The sequence below is a fragment of the Notolepis coatsorum genome, assembly GCF_963971535.1.
Source record: "Notolepis coatsorum genome assembly, chromosome: 13".
NCBI classification, from domain to species: Eukaryota; Metazoa; Chordata; class Actinopteri; order Aulopiformes; family Paralepididae; genus Notolepis; species Notolepis coatsorum.
The window spans coordinates 69401001-69412525 of NC_140177.1; positions in this window are offsets into that span (position 1 = coordinate 69401001).

Here is an 11525-nt window from a genome sequence, read left to right on the forward strand (position 1 = left end):
CGACTAAGGATTTGGATGGTCGACTAGGATTGGCCAAAATTTGCTATTGGTCGACTTAAAAAAATAAAATAAAAATAAAAATAAAGTATATTATTCTTTAAAAGAAAATAATTTTTTTTTTTTTTTTTTTTTATCATTCCATTTGGGCTGTGGGGGTGCTTAATGTCTGAAGGAGTCGACTGAAGGCTTCTTGTCCTCTGCAAAAGCATGCAATTGGTCCACTGATGGATACATCTTGATATTTGTCTAGTATAGTGTGTTCATTAGATGGGTGAAATCCTCTTTCAGTGCCTCTGTGCCTGTTTTCGTAGGCAGTTAGCCTCTGGTATGCGTGCCATTAGCGTTAGCCACGCTTCTATGCCTTTTTTCTTTTGAAAAAAAAAATAATAAAAAAAAAAAAAAAAAAAAAAAATTTATTATATTCGACTAAGAGGTTGGCCAGTCGACTACGGCCCCTTTCGACCGATTAGTCGACTAATCGATTAATAGGGGTCAGCCCTAGTCTAAAGTATAAGTATGTTTTTATCTTTTTCTGCAGCTTTCTCCAGAACGTGATTTATATCTCGAAAATGCATTATATTGACGATGAAATACAGTTTGATAGCGATCTGTGCCAGATAAAAAATTTCAACTGGAGGTAATTCTAGAAGTTACTACACGTCATCTGATGTTGACCGGATGGGCGAGGGGGCGTTTATAATTCCGTGGGCAACGTTATACCATTCATCTAATGTGGGTCATATGTTCATCATAGCAGTTAGTAAAGAAGACGTTAGAGAATAACGCTGAATCTTACCGTGGCTTCCTCGCGCCGCTGGACGATGAGCGTGGAACTGAAATATTCCTATTATGGGATGTAGAAATATCCGATCCATTTCCAGGTTGTATAATAGTATATACGTCCAAATAACGTTGTTTATTGAGTTAGGGCGAGCAATCTATTATCCAGTGTTTCAAGATGGAGTCGCGGGAGCTATAGAGAGTGGTTGGACCACATTTGGATGAGTACTACCGGTTCAAAGGGTGATTTCCCGTTGGGCGATCTGCCGATCGGCCACCAGATGGCGCTCTTGAACCGCTAGAGGGTTGAGAGGAGACCAGCACTGTGTCTCAGGGCTGCGGAGGAAAAATATGATTTCGATCACAGATTTTTGAAATATTGATATTAAAGACGAGTTAGGGCGTCCTCGGCAACTTGAGCATGGCTAGGAAAGACGCCTAAACACGTTTTCGGCACTTAAAGTGTTAAAGGTCAACGTCACACTAGTAGAGCACCTGATTTTAAAGATCAACATCACACAACTACAGTACAAAACTTTAAAGGTCAACATCACACTACTAGAGTACAAGACTTTAACACAATGGGGACCGGCCACCGTGTATATATACGGCTTTCGGTGCCATGCGTTGTGGACCAGAGGCACGTATATAGCCGTGGCAAGTTGTTATTGTTTTATTCCATATTAATAACCGGATCAAGATCCCCGACCGGCTCTGCATATCTACCCTCGTCTGTGGAATCGCGAACATGCAATACCGGCCAGATCCTCTTAGGGGCGCCATCGCTCCACTGCAGTATACCATGTGGGCGAATGGGGGAAAAAATGGTTTTACCTTCCAATGGCGTTTCATATTACCCTGATCCCGAACCAACAGCATGCACCGTTGATTACGTTTCGATTCGCAGATTTCACCATGGAATAAGGGGATTTATCATCAACCAATGGACATATCGATCTACCAGATGCCGATCGATAATGGGGAAATGCTGGGAGGTATCCCACGGGCTGACGATAAGACCTTATTCACCTAAATTACAGCCGGATCAGACATTGTTGTGAGACGCAAGCATTCGATCAGTGAATGTAGCTAGTTACACGGACACTGTATTGGTAATCAATATTACTAAACGCCGTCCCCCGCCGCCCCCCTTTCATCCGGCGGCCTCACAGCAAGAAGGTCCAGGGTTCGATTCCCGCTTGGGGACCAGGTTTCCATGATGCCAGGTACCCAGGTGGGGTATCTCCCAGGCCTTTCTGTGTGGAGTTTGCATGTTCTCCCCGTGCTCGCAAGGGTTTCCCCCCCGATAAGATAAACCCAATGGAAAAACATGCACAACAACAGATCGCTAACGCTGTGGCGTCCTTGACGAAGACGGACAGGAGCACTTGGATTGGTCCCCTGGCGCGGCTCACGTTGACGCCTGTCTGCTCCCGGCTGCCCTTGGGGGGGAAGGACGACGGGATGGGTCAAGCGCAGAGACGAATCGCATCGGCGATTCTAAAGAGACAATGCATGCGTGTGTGTTCCGGTGTGTGTGCTAAAAACTAACCGCTGTGTGTACCGCTAAAAAACATTGAGTGTCGTTGCATGCCGAATAAAGACCTCTGCAACATGTCCTGCATTATTATAATATCCATACATGCTTTGGGAGAGCCCGGATCATATGCAGTTTGTGTTATTTCTTTAGCATATATAAAATGTAAATGCCGTTGAATATAACGTTAGTAGCCTTTAGAAGAGTAGAAGAGGAAAAAAACAACCCAAGGTGTCAGAGACAAAGAAGGAAAACTGCTCCTTGACGAGAAGGAAATAATCAATAGATGGGCAGAGTATGTGGAAACACTATACAAAGACCAGAACAGAACATCAGACACAGGAATTAGTCTAGAAGAGATAGAAAAAGTCCAGATCACGAAAAAAGAAGTTGAAGAGGCTGTGAAGTCACTGGCTACGGACAGATCGCCCGGCGAGGATGAGATCCCTGCTGAACTGATTAAGAACTCTGGTGACCGATGCATCGAGCTCCTTGTGAAACTGGTAAACAACATCTATAACTCAGGAAATATTCCGAATGATTTCCTAAAATCAATGTTCATTCCGATCCCAAAGACCGGAAGAGCCACAGAATGCAACAATTACAGGACTATCATGCATCAAAAGTACTCCTGAAAATCATCAAGAACAGAATAGAACCCATAATTGAACATCAGCTCTCGGATAGCCAAATGGGTTTTCGCAAAGGAAAAGGAACAAGAGATGCAATCTGCCAACTCAGAATCATTGGTGAAAATCGATAGACCAACAGAAGAAGCTGTATATTTGCTTCATCGATTTCACGAAGGCCTTCGACAGAGTTGAACATACAACACTGATGAGAACAATGGAAGAATTCAAAATACCAGTTTCTGACCGAAGAATAATTGCCAACTTATACTGGAGGCAGAAGGCTAATGTTAGAATAGGAAAGGAGAAATCAAGAGACTTCCCGTGGAGAAGGGTGTAAGACAAGGATGCATCTTGTCCCCTGTACTCTTTAATATGTACAGTGAATCACTGATGAAAAAAGGTCTGAGAGGAGGGAAAGGAGTAAAACTTGGCGAAGAGAACATCACCAATATAAGATACGCGGATGACACTGCTATAGTCTGTAACTGTCAAGAAGATCTACAGGACATGATGAATAAGCTGAATGTCGAATGCAAAAACTATGGAATGTCGCTAAACACAAAGAAAACTAAAGTAATGATCATTGAAAAAACACCAGGAACTGTTTGTAAAATACAGGTGGATGGAGAAAAACTTGAACAAGTGAAGGAGTACATGTACCTTGGAAGCTGGATCAGTGAAGGTGGAAGAGCTAACATGGACATTAAGAGAAGAACCGGAATTGCAAAGGGTGCATTCGGGAACCATAAAGAATTATTGAGAAGAAACATAAGTTGGAAAACGAAGACCAGGATTTTGGAAACGTATGTTATGTCAGTCTTTTCATACGGAGCAGAAGCATGGACGCTGAATGAAGAGGCAAAGAGGATGATAGACTCTTTTGAAATGTGGACACTGAGGAAGATGCTGAAGATAACATGGAAGGATAAGATCAAGAATGAGGAGGTACTGAGAAGAGCGGATATGCAAGGAGGACAGCTGCTGGAGAGGTTGAAAAAGAGAAAGATGGAGTTGTGCGGGCATGTTCTGAGAGGATCCAGCGGGGAGATGTTCAAGAAGGTGGTGATGGGGAAGGTGGATGGAAAGAGAGGAAGTGGAAGACCAAGAAGAGGCTGGGTAGACGACGTCTGTGATTGGAGTGGAGTGAGAGGCGGAGTCACGGAGTTGGAGAAAAGAAGTGGGGACAGAATGGGTTGGAGAGTGATAGGCAACCTTCGGAACGAAGAAGCCACCTAATGATGATGATGAGCCTTTAGCTCCATAACTAGCTTTCCAGAAAATATATGAGACGAAATCTGCGATAAAGCTTATATTCACGGCGCTATAAAATGACAACCTATTGATGGATTTTATTTTTTATTTAAGCCATTTTGAAGGGACGGTTTATGAACTCAAGTGACAATGAGAATGGACAGATAGCAATACTATAAAGTATAGATATAGCTCTACAAAAAGACATCAGTGTGTTGACAAACCTTGGTCCTCTACCACCATATTAGACGGGTCCCAGCGGTCGTCAAAGTGTTAAAGGTCAACATCACACTACTGGAGTACACAACTTTAAATGTCTACATCCCACTACTAGAGTACAATACTTTAAAGGCCTACATCCCATTACTATAGAGTACAATACTTTAAAGGTATACATCCTACTACTAGAGCAACAGACTGACAGATTTCTTTGGCAACATTTCCTGTCTGGCCAACGTTGACAGCTAACCTGATTTAACACAGGACTATACTGAACGGGAGGGGCCTTATCACTGCTGCCAGATCTGCAGGTTTGTTTGGTAGCACGTCCCGTAGTCCTAGCCTGCTCTGACTCACTTAACCTAGTCTGACACATTTATTAAATCAGCACATTGTAAAATCAAATCATTTCTCTAATAACGACATCACAGTTTACTCTGGTCTGACGCAGGGCAACTGAATGGACTACAATCCCCAGAGCTGTCTTGGCACTGCTGCCATAGCAACAGGCTTGTTGAGCAAAACTCCCTGTATATACTATCTGTTATAATAACCTGCTTTGACACATTTAACCTACACTCTGACACCTTTATTATGTCATTGTAAGTTAAGCCGGTCTGACACTACCAAATGGGCTACAATCCTCAGAGGCAGTTTATCACTCTCGCAACGCTTCCTGTAGTTCTAGTTCTAGCCTTCATAGCAATTCTTATTCAATGATGGCGTTGAAACTCGTGATATTTTGACACGATTCTCTGGCTGAGTCCTTTCCATACACTGGCTGGCAAGTGATGAGTGAATGTGGGTGCATCATGTGTTAGTTTCTGTCTGAAAGAGAGAGTGAGAGAGAGACAATGTGAGCGAGAGAGAGAGAGAGAGAGAGAGAGAGAGAGAGAGAGAGAGAGAGAGAGAGAGAGAGAGAGAGAGAGAGAGAGAGAGAGAGAGAGAGAGAGAGAGAGAGAGAGAAAGAGAGAGAGAGAGAGAGAGAGAGAGAGAGAGAGAGAGAGAGAGAGAGAGAGAGAGAGAGAGAGAGAAAAAAAAAGAGAGAGAGGGAAGAGAGAAAGAGAAAGACAGAGAAGCTGCTTTTTGTATATTTTAATGTGTCCATCTTCCCTGTTTACACACACACACACACACACACACACACAGAGCTCCCACAGATGACTTCCAGACACCATTGTCTCAAGCGAGGAGAATGACAGGAAACAGCACTCCATCCACGTCCTGTGCCCTTCCTGTCCACGGAACAGACAACCCTAATAAAAACACCCATAGAGACACACTGTGCCGCGCGGAGGTCTCTGTGCTCTATTACCGCTTTGATCATCATTCTGCAACAACAAATTACACTCGCTTGACATAATTTGTTGTCCTAATTGATGTTCGCACAGAGACCCACCGGGTGCCCGAGTGAATGTTCCAGAGACATTATGAGAAGAGTCAATCAAAAATTCAAAGATGAATAAATGAAAAGAACAATTAAAAGATACAGTGGGTTTAGACACACATACATACACACATACAGTGTACACACAGACACGCTGCCAAACCACGTGTCAGTCGCAGTTCAGAGCGGTCGTTTACACACCAACCCAATTCAGACGAGGCAGAGTCCCCAGAGGACCTTCCTCTTTCCAATTAAAAGGGGGAACAGAGGCAGGTGACTCCCTCCTCGTTAGCGAAACTTGTACTGATACCCATCCACATGTTTAACGATACACTATAGAAACTTGTACTGATACCCATCCACATGTTTAACGATACACTATAGAAACTTGTACTGATACCCATCCACATGTTTAACGATACACTATAGAAACTTGTACTGATACCCATCCACATGTTTAACGATACACTATAGAAACTTGTACTGATACCCATCCACATGTTTAACGATACACTATAGAAACTTGTACTGATACCCATCCACATGTTTAACGATACACTATAGAAACTTGTACTGATACCCATCCACATGTTTAACGATACACTATAGAAACTTGTACTGATACCCATCCACATGTTTAACGATACACTATAGAAACTTGTACTGATACCCATCCACATGTTTAACGATACACTATAGAAACTTGTACTGATACCCATCCACATGTTTAACGATACACTATAGAAACTTGTACTGATACCCATCCACATGTTTAACGATACACTATAGAAACTTGTACTGATACCCATCCATATGTTTAACGATACACTATAGAAACTTGTACTGATACCCATCCACATGTTTAACGATACACCAATCCACATGTTTAACGATACACCCATCCACATGTTTAACGATGCACAATAGAACATCACAAGTTGTCTCAACGTGTATCTTCAGCTAGCCTTTTGCATTGTTTGTGGTTGTCGTTGTTGTTGTTGTTGTTGTTGTTGTTGAATACACTGAATAAATTGGAGAGAGTGAATATTGAATATCAAGTTGACAATCATTCCAATTCAGTTGATTCCAAAATAATTCTAATAAAGCAAAACCTTTACTTGAGATAAATATAAGTTGAGACGGCAACTTATATTACAGTGTGGATGTTTGGGGAAATATAAAGAAAGATTACACCTTCTGTGCCTCTTGTTAAAGTTTTTAACAAGTCTCCTCCCTCAACTGTATAGATTTGAGGGAAAAAGGCAAATTACCTGCCCTGAATTCTCCTCATTAGTGCAACGTTTTTATATCTCCTCTGTGTCTCTTTAGATTGGGAGGGTTTAACGTTTACCCCCACTACCTCTTCCTTGTTAAAACTGAACAAAGTCATTACACTTCTCCTCCAAACCCCCTCCAGAAATGAAACTCTGTTCTCATCCTCTCCTCCTTTTCTCTTCTCCTCCTCTCCCCTGTTCCTTCCCTCCTCTCATGTCACCCTGCTCTCCCCAGCCCTACTTCACCTCTCTCTCTCACCCCCCCCACTCCCTACACCCTTAAAGGAGATGTGTTAAAATCACACAGAACATGTTGTTATCTCTACACCTAAACACATACAAATCATAACACAACCTGGCTTAAAGTTGGGTTGCTATTAACACATGTGTTGCTTTTTTTCCCAGCACACTGTATGTGGGACAACACATTTTGTGTGATTTCAACACATCTCTTTTAAGAATGTCCTTCCATCCAGAGGCGCCGGATTGTACCATGTAATGAGGAGGGGGGGGGGGGGGGTATTTTTTTGGCTGAATAGGCTATATCTCTGTGGTGGTTTTCATGGGGCTACAAAGTTTCAACCGACATCATTTATTTGGCCTCTCAAGTAAAGAGTCAGCAGAGCCGAGGGAGACTGTGTGAGCGGCTGCTACGGACCTGTCGTGCGAAAATGATGAGACATTACCACTCCAGCCATTTTGGTCACGGCAATTGGAACATTTATTCACAGAATTGTTGCCATGTCGACACACAGGGGAAACGAGGTGGCGCAGAAACCTGCTGATGGACGATGACGCCTAAGAGGTTCAGCAGTGGGTGACAAACTAGTCGTAATATCGGACGTGTTTCCCAGGACATTCGACTCTATTGAAAATGTAATGGACTTGAATTGACTGGTTGATGGAGTTGTTCCCTGTATTTGTACATACTTCCATGTCTCTCTCTCTATCTCTCTGTCTGAGAGAGAGAGAGAGAGAGAGAGAGAGAGAGAGAGAAGCTTGCAATCCAGTATGTGTCTGCCAGCCACATATGCGTGTGTTTGCATGGTGTCAACGACCATGAGTATAATGTATTTAGCATTGTGAAATATGTATGTGTTCATTTAGTGTGTGACATGTGTGCACTGGTGCAGACAGTGTGTATGGTTGTATGTGTGTTTATGTGCGTGTGCGTGTGTGTGTGTGTCAGTGGTTCAAGTCATGCTTGATTTTCCATGCTGCTGTGCAATACGGTGGAAAGTTGAGGCTCAGCTGTGTGTGTGTGTGTGTGTGTGTGTGTGTGTGTGTGTGTGTGTGTGTGTGTGTGTGTGTGTGTGTGTGTGTGTGTGTGTGTGTGTGTGTGTGTGTGTGTGTGTGTGTGTGTAGGTGTGTGTGTGTAGGTGTGTAGGTGTGGGTGTGGGTGTGTGTGTTGTGTGTGTGTGTGTGTGTGTGTGTGTGTGTGTGTGTGTGTGTGTGTGTTGTGTGTGTGTGTGTGTGTGTGTGTGTGTGTGTGTGTGTGTGTGTGTGTGTGTGTGTGTGTGTGTGTGTGTGTGTGTGTGTGTGTGTGTGTGTGTGTGTGTGTGTAGGTGTGTGTGTGTAGGTGTGTAGGTGTGGGTGTGGGTGTGTGTGTGTGTGTGTGTGTGTGTGTGTGTGTGTGTGTGTGTGTGTGTGTGTGTGTGTGTGTGTGTGTGTGTGTGTGTGTGTGTGTGTGTGTGTGTGTGTGTGTGTGTGTGTGTGTGTGTGTGTGTGTGTGTGTGTGTGTGTGGTTATCCTGATTGTTCTATTGGAATCCATCGCAGCGGAGAGAAAGCCACACTGTAACCAAACCAGAATCAAACTGCACTTTCAGCAGAAAAGTCAAACACACACACACACACACACACACGCACACACACAGACACACACACACACACACACACACACACACACAGACACACACACACACACACACACACACACACACACACACACACACACACACACACACACACACACACACACACACACACACACACACACACACACACACACACACACACACACACACACACACACAAACACCACACACACACACACACACGACCCCAGCTGAACTTGGGTCACCTTCACAATAGTGTGTGAGTTCTCCAAAGGGGAAATAACTTTGTAGCCACAGACAACCATATGACCCCTAACACACACACACACACACACACACACAAACACACACACACACACACACACACGCACACACACACACAATTATGTATGAATAGGCTACACATCAGCAAACACACACACATGAATGCGCACACACACACACACTAATCTAGTAACCCAGTTGTAGGCTTACAAATCTGACAACACTGTACACACACACTGAATTAAGTCCCACGTGGTTTTGTGAGGACTCTGCATAGCAACAAGAGGCAATGAGAGAAACACTATAGCTAGAAGAAAGTAGTTATTGAGCAGCACAGGGCTGGTTATCTGGTAGAGAACAGTCACAGGGTTGGTTATCTGGTAGAGAACAGCTGGTTATCTGGGAGAGAACAGCTGGTTATCTGGGAGAGAACAGTCACAGGGCTGGTTATCTGGTAGAGAACAGTCACAGGGCTGGTTATCTGGTAGAGAACAGTCACAGGGCTGGTTATCTGGTAGAGAACAGTCACAGGGCTGGTTATCTGGGAGAGAACAGTCACAGGGCTGGTTATCTGGTAGAGAACAGTCACAGGGCTGGTTATCTGGTAGAGAACAATCACAGGGCTGGTTATCTGGTAGAGAACAGTCACAGGGCTGGTTATCTGGGAGAGAACAGTCACAGGGCTGGTTATCTGGTAGAGAACAGTCACAGGGCTGGTTATCTGGTAGAGAACAGTCACAGGGCTGGTTATCTGGTAGAGAACAGTCACAGGGCTGGTTATCTGGTAGAGAACAGTCACAGGGCTGGTTATCTGGTAGAGAACAGTCACAGGGCTGGTTATCTGGGAGAGAACAGTCACAGGGCTGGTTATCTGGTAGAGAACAGTCACAGGGCTGGTTATCTGGGAGAGAACAGTCACAGGGCTGGTTATCTGGTAGAGAACAGTCACAGGGCTGGTTATCTGGTAGAGAACAGTCACAGGGCTGGTTATCTGGTAGAGAACAGTCACAGGGCTGGTTATCTGGGAGAGAACAGTCACAGGGCTGGTTATCTGGTAGAGAACAGTCACAGGGCTGGTTATCTGGTAGAGAACAGTCACAGGGCTGGTTATCTGGTAGAGAACAGTCACAGGGCTGGTTATCTGGGAGAGAACAGTCACAGCGCTGGTTATCTGGGAGAGAACTACTATATAATATCCTAGTTTTCATGCCGCAGCAATTACCGGTATCCCCATACACATGAGCAATCAGAATATTGCTAAGTATTACGACGGAAATGGGACTATAGGTGATTCAAGAGGATTATGATTAAATATCAGCGTGACTCAATTTAAATAGTAAGTTGTCTCAACTTAAATCATACGTTGTCTGAAACTTGTGTTTTCAAGTAACCTTCTTTACATGTTAACTAATCAATTAAACAATAGAGAGTGATTATTACATTTCACATTTACATCATCATTTACAGTAGTTGATTAAACAAAAGAAAATGTTTCATTTTAAGTTGAATGAATACATTGCCTTTAAATTTTTTTTTTTATTTAATACTCCCTCTCTCCAATTGATCTCAAGTCCCGCTTTCTTGATCCTCCAATCGAGACTGTTGCTTCCCTCGGACAAACAAAGTTGTGATTGGAGGACCAAGATAGATCAAAAGGTCAATTAGTTGATTCCACAAAAGAAAAAAAGAAGCCCAAAGGTTAATTGAAAATGAGTTGAGACAACGTAGGGTTTTTCTTTACAGCTTAGAAACCTGCTGACGTATGCAACATGTTTAGCACGGTGGAAGAATTAGCGCGGATCAATATACCGCGTCGAGTAAGCCGCCGTTCTTTTAGTCGCGCTATTCTGAAACGCCGTTGCGCTCTGGCTTTTCTGAACGAAGGATGATCCCGTCACCGCGGTGGATGTGGAACACAGAGCGGAGCATCTTGGCTTCTGCTGTCACTTCTCAGAGCCACGAGAGGATGTGAGACATCAACACACGCAGAGACACGGAGACACACACACAAACACGCCCACACACACACACACACACCCAAACAGACACAGATAAGACGTTCACACGCACACACACGCACGTGAGCACACGCACACGGTCATGTTACCGGTACTAATGTCAACTGTGACATTCCGTGCTGCTTCTTATCGTGGGAAGAGAGAGAATCTCTCTCTAGATTCCTTTCGGTACCAGTCAGTTCCCTGCTCCCGCTGCAGTAACTATAATTTGTTCCAAAACAATCTCTCACGTTTTATATTATGATTCCCAGGCTGTCCGACCTGGCCTGGTCGGGGAAAACCTCCGGCTTTTGGACGTATCCTTGCCCCGCAAGACTCTCACGGGC